This window comes from Carica papaya, chromosome 5 (genome assembly GCF_054855325.1).
Source record: "Carica papaya isolate Zhongbai chromosome 5, ASM5485532v1, whole genome shotgun sequence".
In the NCBI taxonomy this organism is placed as follows: Eukaryota; Viridiplantae; Streptophyta; class Magnoliopsida; order Brassicales; family Caricaceae; genus Carica; species Carica papaya.
The window spans coordinates 31580420-31600717 of NC_142313.1; the positions used below are offsets into that span (position 1 = coordinate 31580420).

The following is a 20298-nucleotide window of genomic DNA, read 5'->3' on the forward strand; positions in this document are numbered from 1 at the left end:
AAGGAGTGTATGTATTTTCAGCACGAAATTAAACAGGTACGGTCACACCAGCACAAATGCACCGGATCCCATCAGAACTCCGCAGTTAACTGTGCTTTGGCGAAAGTAGTACAATGATGGGTTACCTCCTGGGAAGTTCTCGTGTTGCACCCATTTTCTTTTTTTCAGATGTGCCGCTCGACGTTACGCGCGACTTTAATTATGGTCTGCAGATTTATTCGCAAATGTGAGTCACGGCGCTGTGGCATTTTACTTGATATTTGAACGAGAACGAGAGGTGCAGTGCGCACGCACAAGAAAACAAATGACGGGTGGGGGAAGAACAGAGAAGTAGTTTATGTATTTGCAGCGGAAAATTAAACAGGTGCGATCATTCCAGCAGTAATGCACCGGATCCCATCAGAACTTCGCAGTTAATTGTGCTTGGGCGAGAGTAGTACTCGGATGGGTGACCTCTTGGGAAGTCCTCGTGTCGCACCAATTTTTTTTCAGACGGGTCGTTCGACGTTACACGCGACTGGAACTAAGGTCCGCTGGTTTATACGCAAATGTGAGTCAAGAAGCAGGGACATTTTAATCGATATTAGAACGACAATGAGAGGTGAAGTGTGAACGCACAAGGAAACAAATGACGGGAGGGGGAAGAAAGGAGAAGGAGTGTATGTATTTGCAGCGCGAAATTAAACAGGAGCGATCATACCAGCACTAAAGCCCCGGATCCCATCAGAACTCCGCACTTAAGTGTGCTTAGGCGAGAGTAGTACTTGGATGGGTGACCACTTGGGAAGCCCTCGTGTTGCACCTATTTTTTTCGGATGGGTTGTTCGACGTTACGCGCAAATGGAATTATAAACCGCTGGTTCATTTGCAAAGGTGAGTCACGGTGCCAGGGCATATTACTTGATATTAGAATGAGAAAGAGAGATACACAGTGCACGCACAAGGAAACAAATGACAGGAGGGGGATTGGAGGAGAAAGAGTGTATGTATTTGCAGCGCAAAATTAAAGGGGTGCGATCATACCAGCACTAATGCACCGGATCCCATCAGAACTCCACAGTGAAGTGTGCTTGGGCGACATTAGTACTCGGATGGGTGACCTCCTAGGAAGTCCTCGTGTCGCACCAATTTTTTTTCAGACGGGTCGTTCGACGTTACGCACGTCTGGAACTAGGGTCCACTGGTTTATACACAAATTTGAGTCAAGAAGCAGGGGCATTTTAATCGATATTAGAACGAGAATGAGAGGTGAAGTGTGAACGCACAAGGAAACAAATGACGGGAGGGGGAAGAAAGGAGAAGGAGTGTATGTATTTGCAGCGTGAAATTAAACAGGTGCGATCATACCAGCACTAAAGCTCCTGATCCCATCAGAACTCCGCAGTTAAGTGTGCTTGGGCGAGAGTAGTACTCGGATGGGTGACCACTTGGGAAGCCCTCGTGTTGCAGCTATTTTTTTTCGGATGGGTTGTTCGACGTTATGCGCGAATGGAATTATAAACCGCTGGTTCATTTGCAATGGTGAGTCACGGTGCCGGGGCATATTACTTGATATTAGAACGAGAAAGAGAGATGCAGAGTGCACGCACAAGGAAACAAATGACAAAAGGGGGGATGGGAGGAGAAAGAGTGTATGTATTTGCAGTGCAGAATGAAACATGAGGGATCATACCAGCACTAATGCAACAGATTCTATCAGAACTCCGCAGTTACGGGTGCTTGGGCGAGAAAAGTACTCGGATGGGTGACCTCATGCCAAGTCTTTATATTTCACCCATTTTCTTGGGAGGTCCTCGTGTTGCACCCATCTTTTTGCAGATGATTCTTTCGACGTTACGCGCGACTTGATTTATGGTCCGCAGGTTTATTCGTAAATGTGAGTCACGGTGCCGTGGCATTTTACTTGATATTAGAACGAGTACGGGAGGTGCAGTGCGCACGCACAAGGAAACAAATGATGGGAGGGGGAAGAAAGGAGAAGGAGTTTATGTATTTGCAGCGCGGAATTAAACGGGTGCGATCATACCAGCACTAATACACTGGATCCCATCAGAACTCTGCAGTTAAGTGTGTTTGGGCGAGTGTAGTACTCGGATGGGTGACCTCTTGGGAAGTCCTCGTATCGCAACAATTTTTTTTCAGATGGGTCGTTCGACGTTACGCGCGACTGGAACTATAGTCCGCTTGTTTATACGCAAATGTGAGTCAAGAATCAGGAGCATTTTAATCGATATTAGAACGAGAAGGAGAGGTGCAGTGTGAATGCACAAGGAAACAAATGATGGGAGGGGGGGAGGGAAGAAGGAGTGTATGTATTCTCAGCACGAAATTAAACAGGTGCGGTCACACCAGCACAAATGCACCAGATCCCATCAGAACTCCGCAGTTAAGTGTGCTTTGGTGAAAGTAGTACAATGATGGGTTACCTCCTGGGAAGTTCTCGTGTTGCACCCATTTTTTTTTTTCAGATGTGTCGTTCGACGTTACGCCCGACTTGAATTATGGTCCTCAGGTTTATTCGCAAATGTGAGTCACGGCGCCGTGGCATTTTACTTGATATTAGAACGAGAACGGGAGGTACAGTGCGCACGCACAAGGAAACAAATGACGGGAGGGGGAAGAAAGGGGAATGAGTTTATGTATTTGCAGCGCCAAATTAAACACGTGCGATCATACCAGCACTAATGCACCGGATCCCATCAGAACTCCGCAGTGAAGTGTGCTTGGGCGAGATTAGTACTCGGATGAGTGACCTCCTGGGAAGTCCTCGTGTCGCACCAATTTTTTTCAGACGGGTCTTTCGACGTTACGCACGTCTGGAAATAGGGTCCGCTGGTTTATACGCAAATGTGAGTTAAGAAGCAGGGGCATTTTAATCGATATTAGAACGAGAATGAGAGGTGAAGTGTGAACGCACAAGGAAACAAATGACGGGAGGGGGAAGAAAGGAGAATGAGTGTATGTATTTGAAGCGTGAAATTAAACAGGTGCGATCATACTAGCACTAAAACTCCTGATCCCATCAGAACACCGCAGTTAAGTGTGCTTGGGCGGGAGTAGTACTCGGATGGGTGACAACTTGGGAAGCCCTCGTGTTGCACCAATTTTTTTTCGGATGGGTTGTTCGACGTTACGCGCGAATGGAATTATAAACCGCTGGTTCATTTGCAAAGGTGAGTCACGGTGCCGGAGCATATTACTTGATATTAGAACGAGAAAGAGAGATGCAGAGTGCACGCACAAGGAAACAAATGACGGGAGGGGGGATGGGAGGAGAAATAGTGTATGTATTTGCAGTGCAGAATGAAACATGAGGGATCATACCAGCACTAATGCAACGGATTCTATCAGAACTCCGCAGTTAAGGGTGCTTGGGCGAAAAAAGTACTCGGATGGGTGACCTCCTGCGAAGTCCTTATATTTCACCCATTTTCTTAGGAGGTCCTCGTGTTGCACCCATCTTTTTGCAGATGATTCTTACGACGTTACGCGCGACTTAGTTTATTGTCCGCAGGTTTTTTCGCCAATGTGAGTCACGGCACCGTGGCATTTTACCTGATATTAGAACGAGTACGGGAGGTGCAGTGCGCACGCACAAGGAAACAAATGACGGGAGGAGGAAGAAAAGAGAAGGAGCGTATGTATTTGAAGCGCAAAATTAAATAAGTGGCATCATACCAGCACTAATGCACTTGATCCCATCATAACTCTGCAGTTAAGTGTGCTTGGGCGAGAGTAGTACTCGGATGGGTGACCTCTTGGGAAGTCCTCGTATCGCAAAATTTTTTTTTCAGATGGGTCGTTCGACGTTACGTGCGGCTGGAACTATGGTCCGCTGGTTTATACGCAAATGTGAGTCAAGAATCAGGGGCATTTTAATCGATATTAGAACGAGAAGGAGAGGTGCAGTGTGAATGCACAAGGAAACAAATGATGGGAGGGTGGGAGGGATGAAGGAGTGTATGTATTTTCAACACGAAATTAAACAAGTGCAGTCACACCAGCACAAATGCACCGGATCCCATCAGAACTCCGCAGTTAAGTGTGCTTTGGAGAAAGTAATACAATGATGGGTTACCTCCTAGGAAGTTCTCGTGTTGCACCCATTTTCTTTTTTTCAGATGTGCCGTTCGACGTTACGCGCGACTTTAATTATGGTCCGCAGATTTATTCACAAATGTGAGTCACGGCGCCGTGGAATTTTACTTGATATTTGAATAAGAACGAGAGGTGCAGTGTGCACGCACAAGGAAACAAATGACGGGAGGGGGAAGAAAGGAGGAGTTTATGTATTTGCAGTGCAATATTAAACAGGTGCGATCATACCAGCACTAATGCACCAGATCCCATCAGAACTCCGCAGTTAAGTGTGCTTGGGCGAGAGTAGTACTTACATGGGTGACCTACTGGGAAGTTCTCGTGTCGCACTAATTTTTTTTTTCAGAAGGGTCGTTCGACGTTACGCGCGACTGAAACTAGGGTCCACTGGTTTATACGCAAATGTGAGTCAAGAAGCAGGGGCATTTTAATCGACATTAGAACTAGAAGGAGAGATGCAGAGTGGACGCACAAGGAAACAAATGACAGGAGGGGGGATGGAGGGAGAAAAAGTGTATTTATTTGCAGCGCAGAATGAAACATGAGCAATCATACCAGCACCAATGCAACGGATTCTATCAGAACTCCGCAAGTTAAGGGTCCTTGGGCGAGAGTAGCACTAGGATGGGTGACCTCTTGCGAAGTCCTTATATTTCACCCATTTTCTTAGGAAGTCCTCGTGTTGCACCCATTTTTTTGCAGATGATTCTTTCGACGATACGCGCGACTTGAATTATGGTCCTCAGGTTTATTCGCAAATGTGAGTCACGGAACCGTAGCATTTTACTTTATATTAGAACGAGCACGGGAGGTGCAGTGCGCACGCATAAGAAGACAAATGACGGGAGGGGGAAGAAAGGGGAAGTCCTCGTGTCGCACCAATTTTTTTTTCAGACGGATCGCTCGACGTTACGCGCGACTGGAACTGGGGTCCGCTGGTTTATACGCAAATGTGAGTCAAGAAGAGGGGGCATTTTAATCGAAATTAGAACGAGAAGGAGAGGTGCAGTGTGAACGCACAAGGAAACAATTGATGGGAGGGGGAGGGAAGGAGAAGGAGTGTATGTATTTTCAGCACGAAATGAAACAGGTGCAATCATACCAGCACTAATGCGACAGATTGTATCAGAACTCCGTAGGTAAGGGTGCTTGGGCGAGAGTAGTACTAGCATGGGTTACCTCCTGCGAAGTCCTTATATTTCACCCATTTTCTTGTGAAGTCCTCGTGTTGCACCCATTTTTTTGCAGATGATTCTTTCGACGTTACGCACGACTTGAATTATGGTCCTCAGGTTTATTCGCAAATGTGATTCACGGCGCTGTAGCATTTTACTTTATATTAGAACGAGAACGAGAGGTGCAGTGCGCACGCACAAGGAAACAAATGACGGGAGGGGGAAGAAAGGGGAATGAGTTTATGTATTTGCAGCGCGAAATTAAACAGGTGCGATCATACCAGCACTAATGCACCAGATCCCATCAGAACTCCGCAGTGAAGTGCGCTTGGGCGAGATTAGTACTCGGATGGGTGACCTCCTGGGAAGTCCTCGTGTCGCACTAATTTTTTTTGAGACGGGTCGTTCGACGTTACGCGCGTCTGGAACTAGGGTCCGCTGGTTTATACGCAAATGTGAGTCAAGAAGCAGGGGCATTTTAATCGATATTAGAACGAGAATGAGAGGTGAAGTGTGAACGCACAAGGAAACAAATGACGGGAGGGGGAGGGAAGGAGAGGGAGTGTATGTATTTTCAGCACGAAATGAAACAGGTGCGATCATACCAGCACTAGTGCAACGGATTGTATCAGAACTCCGTAGGTAAGGGTGCTTGGGCGAGAGTAGTACTAGCATGGGTTACCTCCTGCGAAGTCCTTATATTTCACCCATTTTCTTGTGAAGTCCTCGTGTTGCACCCATTTTTTTGCAGATGATTCTTTCGACGTTACGCACGACTTGAATTATGGTCCTCAAGTTTATTTGCAAATGTGAGTCACGGCGCCGTGGCATTTTACTTGATATTAGAACGAGAACGGGAGGTGCAGTACGCATGCACAAGGAAACAAATGACGGGAGGGGGAAGAAAGGAGAAGGAGTTTATCTATTTGCAGCGCAAAATTAAACAGGTGCGATCATACTAGCACTATTGCACCGGATCCCATCAGAACTCCGCAGTTAAGTGTGCTTGGGCGAGATTGGTACTCGGATGGGTGACCTCCTGGGAAGTCCTCGTGTCGCACCAATTTTTTTTCAGACGGGTCGTTCGACGTTACGCGCGTCTGGAAATAGGGTCCGCTGGTTTATACGCAAATGTGAGTCATTAAGCAGGGGCATTTTAATCGATATTAGAACGAGAATGAGAGGTGAAGTGTTAACGCACAAGGAAACAAATGACGGGAGGGGGAAGAAAGGAGAATGAGTGTATGTATTTGCAGCGCAAAATTAAACAGGTGCGATCATACCAGCACTAATGCACCGGATCCCATCAGAACTCCGTAGTTAAGTGTGCTTGTGCGAGAGTAGTACTCGAATGGGTGACCTCCTGGGAAGTCCTCGTATCGCTCCAATTTTTTTCAGACGGGTCGTTCGACGCTACGCGCGACTGAAACTAGGGTCCGCTGGTTTATACGCAAATGTGAGTCAAGAAGCAAGGGCATTTTAATCGATATTAGAACGAGAAGGACAGGTGCAGTGTGAACGCACAAGGAAACAATCGATGGGAGGGGGAGGGAAGGAGAAGGAGTGTATGTATTTTCAGCACGAAATGAAATAGGTACGATCATACCAGCACTAATGCAACGGATTGTATCAGAACTCCGTAGGTAAGGGTGCTTGGGCGAGAGTATTACTAGCGTGGGTTACCTCCTGCGAAGTCCTTATATTTCACCCATTTTCTTGTGAAATCCTCGTGTTGCACCCATTTTTTTGCAGATGATTCTTTCGACGTTACGCGCGACTTGAATTATGGTCCTCAGGTTTATTCGCAAATGTGAGTCACGGCACCGTGGCATTTTATTTGACATTAGAACGAGAACGGGAGGTGCAGTGCGCATGTACAAGGAAACAAATGACGGGAGGGGGAAGAAAGGAGAAGGAGTTTATCTATTTGCAGCGCGGAATTAAATGGGTGCGATCATACTAGCACTATTGCACCGGATCCCATCAGAACTCCGCAGTTAAGTGTGCTTTGGCGAGATTTGTACTCGGATTGGTGACCTCCTGGGAAGTCCTCGTGTCGCACCAATTTTTTTTCAGACGGGTCGTTCGACGTTACGCGCGTTTGGAACTAGGGTCCGCTGGTTTATACGCAAATGTGAGTCATTAAGCAGGGGCATTTTAATCGATATTAGAACGAGAAAATGAGAGGTGAAGTGTTAACGCACAAGGAAACAAATGACGGGAGGGGGAAGAAAGGAGAATGAGTGTATGTATTTGCAGCGCAAAATTAAATAGGTGCGATAATACCAACACTAAAGCCCCGGATCCCATCAGAACTCCGCAGTTAAATGTGTTTGGGCGAGAGTAGTACTCGGATGGGTGACCTCCTGGGAAGTCCTCGTGTCGCACCAAATTTTTTTCAGACGGGTCGTTCGACGTTACGCGCGTCTGGAACTGGGGTCCGCTGGTTTATACGCAAATGTGAGTCAAGAAGCAGGGGCATTTTAATCGATATTAGAACTAGAAGGAGAGGTGCAGTGTGAACACACAAGGAAACAATTGATGGGAGGGGGAGGGAAGGAGAAGGAGTGTATGTATTTTCAGCACGAAATGAAATAGGTACGATCATACCAGCACTAATGCAACGGATTGTATCAGAACTCCGTAGTTAAGGGTGCTTGGGCGAGAGTATTACTAGCGTGGGTTACCTCCTGCGAAGTCCTTATATTTCACCAATTTTCTTGTGAAATCCTCGTGTTGCACCCATTTTTTTGCAGATGATTCTTTCGACGTTACGCGCGACTTGAATTATGGTCCTCAGGTTTATTCGCAAATGTGAGTCACGGCGCCGTGGCATTTTACTTGATATTAGAACGAGAACGGGAGGTGCAGTGCGCACGCACAAGGAAACAAATGACGGGAGGGGGAAGAAAGGGGAATGAGTTAATGTATTTGTAGCGCAAAATTAAATGGGTGCGATCATACCAGCACTATTGCAACGGATCCCATCAGAACTCCGCAGTTAAGTGTGCTTGGGTGAGATTAGTACTCGGATGGGTGACCTCCTGGGAAGTCCTCGTGTCGCACCAATTTTTTTTCAGACGGGTCGTTCGACGTTACGCGCGTCTGGAACTAGTTTCCGCTGGTTTATACGCAAATGTGAGTCAAGAAGCAGGGGCATTTTAATCGATATTAGAACGAGAAGGAGAGGTGCAGTGTGAACGCACAAGGAAACAATCAATGGGAGGGGGAGGGAAGGAGAAGGAGTGTTTGTATTTTCAGCACGAAATGAAACAGGTATGATCATACCAGCACTAATGCAACGGATTCTATCAGAACTCCGTAGGTAAGGGTGCTTGGGCGAGAGTAGTACTAGCATGGGTTACCTCCTGCGAAGTCCTTATATTTCACCCATTTTCTTGTGAAATCCTCGTGTTGCACCCATTTTTTTGCAGATGATTCTTTCGACGTTACGCGCGACTTTAATTATGGTCCTCAGGTTTATTCGTAAATGTGAGTCACGGCGCCGTGGCATTTTACTTGATATTAGAACGAGAACGAGAGGTGCAGTGCGCACGCACAAGGAAACAAATGACGGGAGGGGGAAGAAAGGGGAATGAGTTAATGTATTTGTAGCGCAAAATTAAATGGGTGCGATCATACCAGCACTATTGCAACGGATCCCATCAGAACTCCGCAGTTAAGTGTGCTTGGGCGAGATTAGTACTCGGATGGGTGACCTCCTGGGAAGTCCTCGTGTCGCACCAATTTTTTTTCAGACGGGTCGTTCGACGTTACGCGCGTCTGGAACTAGTTTCCGCTGGTTTATACCCAAATGTGAATCAATAAGCAGGGGCATTTTAATCGATATTAGAACGAGAATGAGAGGTGAAGTGTTAACGCACAAGGATACAAATGACGGGAGGGGGAAGAAAGGAGAAGGAGAGTATGTATTTGCAGCGCGATATTAAACAGGTGCGATCATACCAGCACTAAAGCCCCGGATCCCATCCGAACTCTGCAGTTAAGTGTGCTTGGGCGAGAGTAGTACTCGGATGGGTGACCACTGGGGAAGCCCGCGTGTTGTACCTATTTTTTTACGGATGGGTTGTTCGACGTTATGCGCTAATGGAATTATAAACCGCTGGTTCATTTGCAAAGGTGAGTCACGGTGCCGGGGCATATTACTTGATATTAGAACGAGAAAGAGAGATGCAGAGTGCACGCACAAGGAAACAAATGACGGGAGGGGGGATGGGAGGATAAATAGTGTATGTATTTGCAGTGCAGAATGAAACATGAGGGATCATACCAGCACTAATGCAACGGATTCTATCAGAACTCCGCAGTTAAGGGTGCTTGGGCGAGAAAAGTACTCGGATGGGTGACCTCCTGCAAAGTCCTTATATTTCACCCATTTTCTTGGGAGGTCCTCGTGTTGCACCTATCTTTTTGCAGATGATTATTTTGACGTTACGCGCGACTTGATTTATGGTCTGCAGGTTTATTCGCAAATGTGAGTCAAGGCGCCGTGGCATTTTACTTGATATTAGAACGAGAACGGGAGGTGCAATGCGCAAGCACAAGGAAACAAATGAGGGGAGAAGGAAGAAAAGAGAAGGAGTGTATGTATTTGAAGCGCAAAATTAAACAAGTGGCATCATACCAGCACTAATGCACTAAATCCCATCAGAACTCTGCAGTTAAGTGTGCTTGGGCGAGTGTAGTACTCGGATGGGTGACCTCTTGGGAAGTCCTTGTATCGCAACAATTTTTTTTCAGATGGGTCATTCGACGTTACGCGCGACTGGAACTATGGTCCCCTGGTTTATACGTAAATGTGAGTCAAGAATCAGGGGCATTTTAATCGATATTAGAACGAGAAGGAGAGGTGCAGTGTGAACGCACAAGGAAACAAATGATGGGAGGGGGGGAGGGAAGAAGGAGTGTATGTATTTTCAGCATGAAATTAAACTGGTGCGGTCACACCAGCACAAATGCACCGGATCCCATCAGAACTCCGCAGTTAAGTGCACTTTGGCGAAAGTAGTGCAATGATGGGTTACCTCCTGGGAAGTTCTCGTGTTGCACCCATTTTCTTTTTTTCAGATGTGCCGTTTGACCTTACGCGCGACTTTAATTATGGTCCGCAGATTTATTCGCAAATGTGAGTCACGGCACCGTGGCATTTTACTTGATATTTGAGCGAGAACGAGAGGTGCAGTGCGCACGCACAAGGAAACAAATGACGGGAGGGGGAATAAAGGAGAAGGAGTTTATGTATTTGCAGTGCGAAATTAAACAGGTTCGATCATACCAGCACTAATGCACCGGATTCCATCAGAACTCCGCAGTTAAGTGTGCTTGGGCGAGAGTAGTACTCGAATGGGTTACCTCTTGGGAAGTCCTCGTGTCGCACTAATTTTTTTTTCGGACGTGTCGTTCGACGTTACGCGCGACTGGAACAAGGGTCCACTGGTATATACGCAAATGTGAGTCAAGAAGCAGGGGCATTTTAATCGATATTAGAACGAGAAAGAGAGATGCAGAGTGCACGCACAAGGAAACAAATGATGAGAAGGGGGATGGAGGTAGAAAAAGTATATGTATTCGCAGCACAGAATGAAACATGAGCAATCATACCAGCACCAATGCAACGGATTCTATCAGAACTCCGCAAGTTAAAGGTGCTTGGGCGAGAGTAGCACTAGGATGGCTGACTTCCTGCGAAGTCCTTATATTTCACCCATTTTCTTAGGAAGTCCTCGTGTTGCATCCATTTTTTTGCAGATAATTCATTCGACGTTACGCGCGACTTGAATTATGATCCTCAGGTTTATTCGCAAATGTGAGTCACGGCACCATGACATTTTACTTGATATTAGAACGAGAACGGGAGGTGCAGTGCGCACGCACAAGGAAACAAATGACGGGAGGGGGAAGAAAGGGGAATGAGTTTATGTATTTGTAGCGCAAAATTAAACGGGTGTGATCATACCAGCACTATTGCACCGGATCCCATCAGAACTCCGCAGTTAAGTGTGCTCGGGCGAGAGTAGTACTCGGATGGGGGACCTCTTGGGAAGTCCTCGTGTCGCACCAATTTTTTTTCAGACGGGTCGTTCGACGTTACGCGCGTCTGGAACTAGTTTCCGCTGGTTTATACCCAAATGTGAGTCAATAAGCAGGGGCATTTTAATGGATATTAGAACGAGAATGAGAGGTGAAGTGTTAACGCACAAGGAAACAAATGACGGGAGGGGGAAGAAAGGAGAAGGAGTGTATGTATCTGCAGCGCAAAATTAAACAGGTGGATCATACCAGCACTAAAGCCCCGGATCCCATTAGAACTCCGCAGTTAAGTGTGCTTGGGCGAGAGTAGTACTCGGATGGGGGACCTCTTGGGAAGTCCTCGTGTCGCACCAATTTTTTTTCAGACGGGTCGTTCGACGTTACGCGGGATTGGAACTAGGGTCCGCTGGTTTATATGTAAATGTTAGTCAAGAAGCAGGGGCATTTTAATCGATATTAGAACGAGAAGGAGAGGTGCAGTGTGAACGCACAAGGAAACAATTGATGGGAGGGGGAGGGAAGGAGAGGGAGTGTATGTATTTTCAGAACGAAATGAAACAGGTACGATCATACCAGCACAAATGCAACGGATTCTATCAGAACTCCGTAGGTAAGGGTGCTTGGGGGAGAGTAGTACTAGCATGGGTTACCTCCTGCGAAGTCCTTATATTTCACCCATTTTCTTGTGAAGTCCTCGTGTTGCACCAATTTTTTTACAGATGATTCTTTCGACGTTACGCGTGACTTGAATTATGGTCCTCAGATTTATTCGCAAATGTGAGTCACGGCGCTGTAGAATTTTACTTGATATTAGAACGAGAACGGGAGGTGCAGTGCGCACGCACAAGGAAACAAATGACGGGAGGGGGAAGAAAGGGGAATGAGTTTATGTATTTGTAGCGCGAAATTAAACAGGTGCGATCATACCAGCACAATGCACCAGATCCCATCAGAACTCCGCAGTGAAGTGTGCTTGGGCGAGATTAGTACTCGGATGGGTGACCTCTTGGGAAGTCCTCGTGTCGCACCAATTTTTTTTGAGACGGGTCGTTCGACGTTACGCGCGTCTGGAACTAGGGTCCGCTGGTTTATACGCAAATGTGAGTCAAGAAGCAGGGGTATTTTAATCGATATTAGAACGAGAATGAGAGGTGAAGTGTGAACGCACAAGGAAACAAATGACGGGAGGGGGAAGAAAGGAGAAGGAGTGTATGTATTTGCAGCGCGAATTTAAACAGGTGCGATCATACCAGCACTAAAGCCCTGGATCCCATCAGAACTCCGCAGTTAAGTGTGCTTGGGCGAGAGTAGTACTCGGATGGGTTACCTCCTGCGAAGTCCTTATATTTCACCCATTTTCTTGTGAAGTACTCGTGTTGCACCCATTTTTTTGCAGATGATTCTTTCGACGTTACGCGCGACTTGAATTATGGTCCTCAGGTTTATTCACAAATGTGAGTCACGGCGCCGTGGCATTTTACTTGATATTAGAACGAGAACGGGAGGTGCAGTGCGCACGCAAAAGGAAACAGATGACGGGAGGGGGAAGAAAGGGGAATGAGTGTATGTATTTACAGCGCGAAATTAAACAGGTGCGATCATACCAGCACAAATGCACCGGATCCCATCAGAACTCCGCAGTTAAGTGTGCTTGGGCGAGATTAGTACTTGGATGGGTGACCTCTTGGGAAGTCCTCGTGTTGCACCAATTTTTTTTCAGACGGGTCGTTCGACGTTACGCGCGTCTAGAACTAGGGTCCGCTAGTTTGTACGCAAATGTGAGTCAAGAAGGAGGGGCATTTTAATCGATATTAGAACGAGAAGGAGAGATGCAGAGTGCACGCACAAGGAAACAAATGACAGGAGGGGGGATGGAGGGAGAAAAAGTGTATGTACTTGCAGCGCAGAATGAAACATGAGCAATCATACCAGCACCAATGCAACGGATTCTATCAGAACTCCGCAAGTTAAGGGTGCTTGGGCGAGAGTAGCACTAGGATGGGTGACCTCCTGCGAAGTCCTTATATTTCACCCATTTTCTTAGGAAGTCCTCGTGTTGCACCCATTTTTTTGCAGATGATTCTTTCGACGATAAGTGCGACTTGAATTATGGTCCTCAGGTTTATTCGCAAATGTGAGTCACGGTATTGTAGCATTTTACTTGATATTAGAACGAGAACGGGAGGTGCAGTGCGCACGCACAAGGAAACAAATGACGGGAGGGGGAAGAAAGGGGAATGAGTTTATGTATTTGCAGCGCAAAATTAAACAGGTGCGATCATACCAGCATTAATGCACCGGATCCCATCACAACTTCGCAGTTAAGTGTGCTTGGGCGAGAGTAGTACTCGAATGGGTGACCTCCTGGGAAGTCCTCGTGTCGCACCAATTTTTTTTCAGACGGGTCGTTCAACGTTACGCGCATTTGGAACTAGGGTCCGCTGGTTTATACGCAAATGTGAGTCAAGAAGCAGGGGCATTTTAATCGATATTAGAACGAGAATGAGAGGTGAAGTGTGAACGCACAAGGAAACAAATGACGGGAGGGGGAAGAAAGGAGAAGGAGTGTATGTATTTGCAGCACGAAATTAAACTGGTGCGATCATACCAGCAATAAAGGTCCGGATCCCATCAAAACTCCGCAGTTAAGTGTGCTTGGGCGAGATTAGTACTCGGATGGTTGACCTCCTGGGAAGTCCTCGTGTCGCATCAATTTTTTTTCAGACTGGTCGTTCGACGTTACGCGAGTCTGGAACTAGGGTCCGCTGGTTTATACGCAAATATGAGTCAAGAAGCAGGGACATTTTAATCGATATTAGAACGAGAATGAGAGGTGAAGTGTGAACGCACAAGGAAACAAATGACGGGAGCGGGAAGAAAGGAGGAGTGTATGTATTTGCAGCGCGAAATTAAAGAGGTGCAATCATAGCAGCACTAAAGCCCCGGATTCTATCAGAACTCCGCAGTTTAGTGTGCTTGGGCGAGAGTAGTACTCGGATGGGGGACCACCTGGGAAGCCCTCGTGTTGCACCTATTTTTTTTCGGATGGGTTGTTCGACGTTACGCGCGAATGGAATTATAAACCGCTGGTTCATTTGCAAAGGTGAGTCACGGTGCCGGGGCTTATTACTTGATATTAGAACGAGAAAGAGAGATGCAGAGTGCACGCACAAGGAAATAAATGACGGGAGGGTGGATGGGAGGAGAAAGAGTGTATGTATTTGCAGTGCTGAATGAAACATGAGGGATCATACCAGCACTAATGCAACGGATTCTATCAGAACTTTGCAGTTAAGGGTGCTAGGGCGAGAAAAGTACTCGGATGGGTGACCTCCTGCGAAGTCCTTATATTTCACCCATTTTCTTGGGAGGTCCTCGTGTTGCACCCATCTTTTTGCAGATGATTCTTTCGACGTTACGCGCGACTTGATTTATGGTCCGCAGGTTTATTCGCAAATGTGAGTCACGACGCCGTGGCATTTTACTTGATATTAGAACGAGTACGGGAGGTGCAGTGCGCACGCACAAGGAAACAAATGACAGAAGGAGGAAGAAAAGAGAAGGAGTGTATGTATTTGAAACGCAAAATTAAACAAGTGGCATCATACCAGCACTAATGCACTGGATCCCATCAGAACTCTGCAATTAAGCGTGCTTGGGCGAGAGTAGTACTCGGATGGATGACCTCTTGGGAAGTCCTCGTATCGCAAGAATTTTTTTTCAGATGGGTCGTTCGACGTTACGCGCGACATGAACTAGGGTCCGCTGGTTTATACGCAAATGTGAGTCAAGAAGTTGGGGCATTTTAATCGATATTAGAACGAGAATGAGAGGTGCAGTGTGAACGCACAAGGAAACAATTGATGGGAGGGGGAGGGAAGGAGAAGGAGTGTATGTATTTTCAGCACGAAATGAAACAGGTACGATCATACCAGCACTAATGCAACGGATTCTATCAGAACTCCGTAGGTAAGGGTGCTTGGGCGAGAGTAGTACTAGCATTGGGCGAGAGTAGTACTAGCATGGGTTACCTCCTGCGAAGTCCTTATATTTCACCCATTTTCTTGTGAAGTCCTCGTGTTGCACCCATTTTTTTGCAGATGATTCTTTCGACGTTACGCGGGACTTGAATTATGGTCCTCAGGTTTATTCGCAAATGTGAGTCACGGCGCCGTGGCATTTTACTTGATATTAGAACGAGCACGGGAGGTGCAGTGCGCACGCACAAGGAAACAAATGACGGGAGGGGGAAGAAAGGGGAAGGAATTTATGTATTTGCAGCGCGAAATTAAACCGGTGTGATCATACCACCACTAATGCACCGGATCCCATCAGAACTCCGCAGTCAAGCGTGCTTGGGCGCGATTAGTACTCGGATGGGTGACCTCCTGGGAAGTCCTCGTGTCGCAACAATTTTTTTTCAGACGGGTCGTTCGACGTTACGTGCGACTGGAACTAGGGTCCGCTGGTTTATACGCAAATGTGAGTCAAGAAGCAGGGGCATTTTAATCGATATTAGAACGAGAAAGAGAGGTGCAGTGTGAACGCACAAGGAAACAATTGATGGGAGGGGGAGGGAAGGAGAAGGAGTGTATGTATTTTCAGCACGAAATGAAACAGGTGCGTCATACCAGCACTAATGCAACGGATTCTATCAGAACTCCTTAGGTAAGGGTGCTTGGGCGAGAGTATTACTAGCATGGGTTACCTCCTGCGAAGTCCTTATATTTCACCCATTTTCTTGTGAAGTCCTCGTGTTGCACCCATTTTTTTGTAGATGATTCTTTCGACGTTACGCGCGACTTGAATTATGGTCCTCAGGTTTATTCGTAAATGTGAATCACGGCGCCGTGGCATTTTACTTGATATTAGAATGAGAACGGGAGGTGCAGTGCTCACGCAAAAGGAAACAAATGACGGGAGGGGGAAGAAAGGGGAATGAGTGTATGTATTTGCAGCGCGAAATTAAACAGGTGCGATCATACCACCACAAATGCATCGGATCCCATCAGAACTCCGTAGTTAAGTGTGCTTTGGCGAAAGTAGTACAATGATGGGTTACCTCGTGGGAAGTTCTCGTGTTGCACCCATTTTTTTTTTTAGATGTGCCGTTCGACGTTACACGCGACTTTAATTATGGTTCGCAGATTTATTCACAAATGTGAGTCACGGCGTCGTGGCATTTTACTTTATATTTGAACGTGAACGAGAGGTACAGTGCGCACGCACAAGGAAACAAATAACGGGAGGGGGAAGAAAGGAGGAGTTTATGTATTTGCAGCGCGAAATTAAACAGGTGCGATCATACCAGCACTAATGCACCGGATCCCATCAGAACTCCGCAGTTAAGTGTGTTTGGGCAAGAGTAGTACTCGGATGGGTGACCTCTTGGGAAGTCCTCGTGTCGCACCAATTTTTTTTCAGACAGGTCGTTCGATGTTACGCGCGACTGGAACTAGGGTCCGCTGGTTTATACGCAAATATGAGTCAAGAAGTAGGGGCATTTTAATCGATATTAGAACGAGAAGGAGAGGTGCAGTGTGAACGCACAAGGAAACAATTGATGGGAGGGGGAGGGAAGGAGAAAAAGTGTATGTATTTGCAGCGCAGAATGAAACAAGTGCGATCATACCAGCACTAATGCAACGGATTCTATCAGAACTCCGTAGGTAAGAGTGCTTGGGTGAGAGTAGTAATAGCATGGGTTACCTCCTGCGAAGTCCTTATATTTCACCCATTTTCTTGTGAAGTCCTCGTGTTGCACCCATTTTTTACAGATGATTCTTTCGACGTTACGCGCGACTTGAATTATGGTCCTCAGGTTTATTCGCAAATATGAGTCACGGCGCTGTAGCATTTTACTTGATATTAGAACGAGAACGGGAGGTGCAGCGCGCACGCACAAGGAAACAAATGACGGGAGGGGGAAGAAAAGAGAAGGAGTGTATGTATTTGCAGCGCGAAATTAAAGAGGTGCGATCATAGCAGCATTAAAGCCCCGAATCCCATCAGAACTCCGCAGTTAAGTGTGCTTGGGCGAGAGTAGTACTCGGATGGGTGACCTCCAGCGAAGTCCTTATATTTCACCCATTATCTTAGGAAGTCCTCGTGTTGCACCCATTTTTTTGCAGATGATTCTTTCGACGATACGCGCGACTTGATATTCGCAAATGTGAATCACGGCACCGTAGCATTTTACTTGATATTAGAACGAGCACGGGAGGTGCAGTGCGCATGCACAAGAAAATAAATGACGGGAGGGGGAAGAAAGGAGAAGGAGTTTATGTATTTGCAGCGCGGAATTAAACAGGTGCGATCATACCAGCACAAATGCAACGGATCCCATTATAACTCCGCAGTTAAGTGTGCTTTGGCGAAAGTATTACAATGATGGGTTACCTCCTGGGAAGTTCTCGTGTTGCACCCATTTTCTTTTTTTCAGATGTGTCGTTCGACTTTACGCGCGACTTTAATTATGGTCCGCATATTTATTCGCAAATGTAAGTCACAGCGTCGTGGCATTTTACTTGATATTTGAACGAGAACGAGAGGTGCAGTGCGCACGCACAAGGAAACAAATGATGGGAGGGGGAAGAAAGGAGAAGGAGTTTATGTATTTGCAGCGCAAAATTAAATAGGTTCGATCATACCAGCACTAATGCACCATATCCCATCAGAATTCCGCAGTTAAGTGTGCTTGGGCGAGAGTAGTACTCGGATGGGTGACCTCCTGGGAAGTCCTCTTGTCGCACTAATTTTTTTTTTTAGACAGGTCATTCGACGTTACACGCAACTGGAACTAGAGTCCACTGGTTCATACGCAAATTTGAGTCAAGAAGTAGGGGCATTTTAATCGATATTAGAACGAGAAAGAGAGATGCAGAGTGCACGCACAAGGAAACAAATGACGGGAGGGGGGATGGGAGGAGAAAAAGTGTATGTATTTGCAGCCCAGAATGAAACATGAGCAATCATACCAGCACCAATGCAACGGATTCTATCAGAACTCCGCAAGTTAAGGGTGCTTGGGCGAGAGTAGCACTAGGATGGGTGACCTCCTGCGAAGTCCTTATATTTCACCCATTTTCTTAGAAAGTTCTCGTGTTGCACCCATTTTTTTGCAGATGATTCTTTCGACGATACACGCGACTTGAATTATGGTCCTCAGGTTTATTCGCAAATGTGAATCACGGAACCGTAGCATTTTACTTGATATTAGAACGAGCACGGGAGGTGCAGTGCGCACGCACAAGGAAACAAATGACGGGAGGGGGAAGAAAGGGGAAGGAATTTATGTATTTGCAGCGCAAAATTAAACCGGTGCGATCATACCACCACTAATGCACCGGATCCCATCAGAATTCCGCAGTTAAGCGTGCTTAGGCGATATTAGTACTCGGATGGGTGACCTCCTAGGAAGTCCTCGTGTCGCAACAATTTTTTTTCAGACGGGTTGTTCGACGTTACGCGCGACTGGAACTAGGGTCCGCTGGTTTATACGCAAATGTGAGTCAAGAAGAAGGGGCATTTTAATCGATATTAGAACGAGAATGAGAGGTGCAGTGTGAATGCACAAGGAAACAATTGACGGGAGGGGGAAGAAAGGAGAGGAGTGTATGGATTTGCAGCGCGAAATTAAACAGGTACGATCATACCAGCACTAAAGCCCCGGATCCCATCAGAACTCCGCAGTTAAGTGTGCTTGGGCGAGAGTAGTACTCGAATGGGTGACCACTTGGGAAGCCCTCATGTTGCACCTATTTTTTTTCGGATGGGTTGTTCGATGTTACGCGCGAATGGAATTATAAACCGCTGGTTCATTTGCAAAGGTGAGTCACGGTGCCGGGGCATATTACTTGATATTAGAACGAGAAAGAGAGATGTAGAGTGCACGCACAAAGAAACAAATGACGGGAGGGGGGATGGGAGGAGAAAGAGTGTATGTATTTGCAGTGCAGAATGAAACATGAGGGATCATACCAGCACTAATACAACGGATTCTATCAGAACTCTGCAGTTCAGGGTGCTTGGGCGAGAAAAGTACTCGGATGGGTGACCTCCTGCGAAGTCCTTATATTTCACCCATTTTCTTGGGAGGTCGTCGTTTTGCAACCATCTTTTTGCAGATGATTCTTTCGACGTTACGCGCGACTTGATTTATGGTCCACAGGTTTTTTCGCAAATGTGAGTCACGGCGCCGTGGCATTTTACTTCATATTAGAACGAGTACGGGAGGTGCAGTGCGCACGCACAAGGAAACAAATGATGGGAGGAGGAAAAAAAGAGAAAGAGCGTATGTATTTGAAGCGCAAAATTAAACAAGTGGCATCATACCAGCACTAATGCACTGGATCCCATCAGAACTCCGCAGTTAAGTGTGCTTTGGCGAAAGTAGTACAATGATGGGTTACCTCCTGGGATGTTCTCGTGTTGCACCAATTTTTTTTTCTTCAGATGTGCCGTTCGACGTTACGCGCGACTTTAATTATGGTCCGCAGATTTATTCGCAAATGCGAGTCATGGCGACGTGACATTTTACTTGATATTAGAACGAGAACGAGAGGTGCAGTGTGAACGCACAAAGAAACAAATGACGGGAGGGGGGATGGAGGGAGAAAAAGTGTATGTATTTGTAGCGCAGAATGAAACATGAGCAATCATACCAGCACCAATGCAACGGATTCTATCAGAACTCCGCAAGTTAAGGGTGCTTGGGCGAGAGTAGCACTAGGATGGGTGACCTCCTGCGAAGTCCTTATATTTCACCCATTTTCTCAGGAAGTCCTCGTGTTGTACCCATCTTTTTGCAGATGATTCTTTCGACGATACGCGCGACTTGAATTATGGTCCTCAGGTTTATTCGCAAATGTGAGTCACGGCACCGTAGCATTTTACTTGATATTAGAACGAGCACGGGAGGTGCAGTGCGCACGCACAAGGAAACAATTGACGAGAGGGGGAAGAAAGGTGAAGG

General features: G+C 46.6%; 6 non-coding genes and 33 pseudogenes across 6 annotated transcripts; all 39 read left to right on the top strand.

The window, feature by feature from the left end:
- The first annotated feature begins 34 nt into the window (after positions 1-34).
- LOC148264910 (5S ribosomal RNA) lies at positions 35-153 on the top strand (annotated as a pseudogene).
- Positions 154-362: 209 nt separating this feature from the next.
- On the top strand, positions 363-481 carry LOC148264911 (5S ribosomal RNA; annotated as a pseudogene).
- A 205-nt stretch (positions 482-686) lies between these two features.
- Positions 687-805, top strand: LOC148264912 (5S ribosomal RNA; annotated as a pseudogene).
- A 204-nt stretch (positions 806-1009) lies between these two features.
- LOC148264913 (5S ribosomal RNA) lies at positions 1010-1128 on the top strand (annotated as a pseudogene).
- A 205-nt stretch (positions 1129-1333) lies between these two features.
- On the top strand, positions 1334-1452 carry LOC148264914 (5S ribosomal RNA; annotated as a pseudogene).
- Positions 1453-2012: 560 nt separating this feature from the next.
- Positions 2013-2131, top strand: LOC148264915 (5S ribosomal RNA; annotated as a pseudogene).
- Positions 2132-2335: 204 nt separating this feature from the next.
- On the top strand, positions 2336-2454 carry LOC148264916 (5S ribosomal RNA; annotated as a pseudogene).
- A 208-nt stretch (positions 2455-2662) lies between these two features.
- On the top strand, positions 2663-2781 carry LOC148264917 (5S ribosomal RNA; annotated as a pseudogene).
- A 204-nt stretch (positions 2782-2985) lies between these two features.
- Positions 2986-3104, top strand: LOC148264918 (5S ribosomal RNA; annotated as a pseudogene).
- Positions 3105-3665: 561 nt separating this feature from the next.
- Positions 3666-3783, top strand: LOC148264919 (5S ribosomal RNA; annotated as a pseudogene).
- Positions 3784-4312: 529 nt separating this feature from the next.
- On the top strand, positions 4313-4431 carry LOC148264920 (5S ribosomal RNA; annotated as a pseudogene).
- Positions 4432-5540: 1109 nt separating this feature from the next.
- On the top strand, positions 5541-5659 carry LOC148264921 (5S ribosomal RNA; annotated as a pseudogene).
- A 559-nt stretch (positions 5660-6218) lies between these two features.
- Positions 6219-6337, top strand: LOC148264922 (5S ribosomal RNA). The gene has a single exon (XR_015820741.1). It is a non-coding gene; the product is annotated as a 5S ribosomal RNA (ribosomal RNA).
- A 205-nt stretch (positions 6338-6542) lies between these two features.
- On the top strand, positions 6543-6661 carry LOC148264923 (5S ribosomal RNA; annotated as a pseudogene).
- A 558-nt stretch (positions 6662-7219) lies between these two features.
- LOC148264924 (5S ribosomal RNA) lies at positions 7220-7338 on the top strand (annotated as a pseudogene).
- A 207-nt stretch (positions 7339-7545) lies between these two features.
- Positions 7546-7664, top strand: LOC148264925 (5S ribosomal RNA). The gene has a single exon (XR_015820363.1). It is a non-coding gene; the product is annotated as a 5S ribosomal RNA (ribosomal RNA).
- Positions 7665-8223: 559 nt separating this feature from the next.
- LOC148264926 (5S ribosomal RNA) lies at positions 8224-8342 on the top strand (annotated as a pseudogene).
- Positions 8343-8901: 559 nt separating this feature from the next.
- Positions 8902-9020, top strand: LOC148264927 (5S ribosomal RNA). Its single transcript, XR_015820388.1, has one exon. It is a non-coding gene; the product is annotated as a 5S ribosomal RNA (ribosomal RNA).
- Positions 9021-9225: 205 nt separating this feature from the next.
- On the top strand, positions 9226-9344 carry LOC148264928 (5S ribosomal RNA; annotated as a pseudogene).
- A 561-nt stretch (positions 9345-9905) lies between these two features.
- Positions 9906-10023, top strand: LOC148264929 (5S ribosomal RNA; annotated as a pseudogene).
- A 204-nt stretch (positions 10024-10227) lies between these two features.
- LOC148264930 (5S ribosomal RNA) lies at positions 10228-10346 on the top strand (annotated as a pseudogene).
- A 209-nt stretch (positions 10347-10555) lies between these two features.
- On the top strand, positions 10556-10674 carry LOC148264931 (5S ribosomal RNA; annotated as a pseudogene).
- Positions 10675-11236: 562 nt separating this feature from the next.
- On the top strand, positions 11237-11355 carry LOC148264932 (5S ribosomal RNA). Its single transcript, XR_015819849.1, has one exon. It is a non-coding gene; the product is annotated as a 5S ribosomal RNA (ribosomal RNA).
- Positions 11356-11560: 205 nt separating this feature from the next.
- LOC148264933 (5S ribosomal RNA) lies at positions 11561-11678 on the top strand (annotated as a pseudogene).
- Positions 11679-12237: 559 nt separating this feature from the next.
- Positions 12238-12355, top strand: LOC148264934 (5S ribosomal RNA; annotated as a pseudogene).
- Positions 12356-12560: 205 nt separating this feature from the next.
- Positions 12561-12679, top strand: LOC148264935 (5S ribosomal RNA; annotated as a pseudogene).
- A 235-nt stretch (positions 12680-12914) lies between these two features.
- LOC148264936 (5S ribosomal RNA) lies at positions 12915-13033 on the top strand. The gene has a single exon (XR_015820915.1). It is a non-coding gene; the product is annotated as a 5S ribosomal RNA (ribosomal RNA).
- Positions 13034-13594: 561 nt separating this feature from the next.
- Positions 13595-13713, top strand: LOC148264937 (5S ribosomal RNA; annotated as a pseudogene).
- A 205-nt stretch (positions 13714-13918) lies between these two features.
- Positions 13919-14037, top strand: LOC148264938 (5S ribosomal RNA; annotated as a pseudogene).
- Positions 14038-14239: 202 nt separating this feature from the next.
- Positions 14240-14358, top strand: LOC148264939 (5S ribosomal RNA; annotated as a pseudogene).
- Positions 14359-14916: 558 nt separating this feature from the next.
- On the top strand, positions 14917-15037 carry LOC148264940 (5S ribosomal RNA; annotated as a pseudogene).
- Positions 15038-15618: 581 nt separating this feature from the next.
- On the top strand, positions 15619-15737 carry LOC148264941 (5S ribosomal RNA; annotated as a pseudogene).
- A 558-nt stretch (positions 15738-16295) lies between these two features.
- On the top strand, positions 16296-16414 carry LOC148264942 (5S ribosomal RNA; annotated as a pseudogene).
- Positions 16415-16618: 204 nt separating this feature from the next.
- Positions 16619-16737, top strand: LOC148264943 (5S ribosomal RNA). The gene has a single exon (XR_015820534.1). It is a non-coding gene; the product is annotated as a 5S ribosomal RNA (ribosomal RNA).
- A 558-nt stretch (positions 16738-17295) lies between these two features.
- LOC148264944 (5S ribosomal RNA) lies at positions 17296-17414 on the top strand (annotated as a pseudogene).
- Positions 17415-17632: 218 nt separating this feature from the next.
- Positions 17633-17751, top strand: LOC148264945 (5S ribosomal RNA; annotated as a pseudogene).
- A 209-nt stretch (positions 17752-17960) lies between these two features.
- LOC148264946 (5S ribosomal RNA) lies at positions 17961-18079 on the top strand (annotated as a pseudogene).
- A 563-nt stretch (positions 18080-18642) lies between these two features.
- Positions 18643-18761, top strand: LOC148264947 (5S ribosomal RNA; annotated as a pseudogene).
- A 204-nt stretch (positions 18762-18965) lies between these two features.
- LOC148264948 (5S ribosomal RNA) lies at positions 18966-19084 on the top strand (annotated as a pseudogene).
- The last annotated feature ends 1214 nt before the right edge of the window (positions 19085-20298 follow it).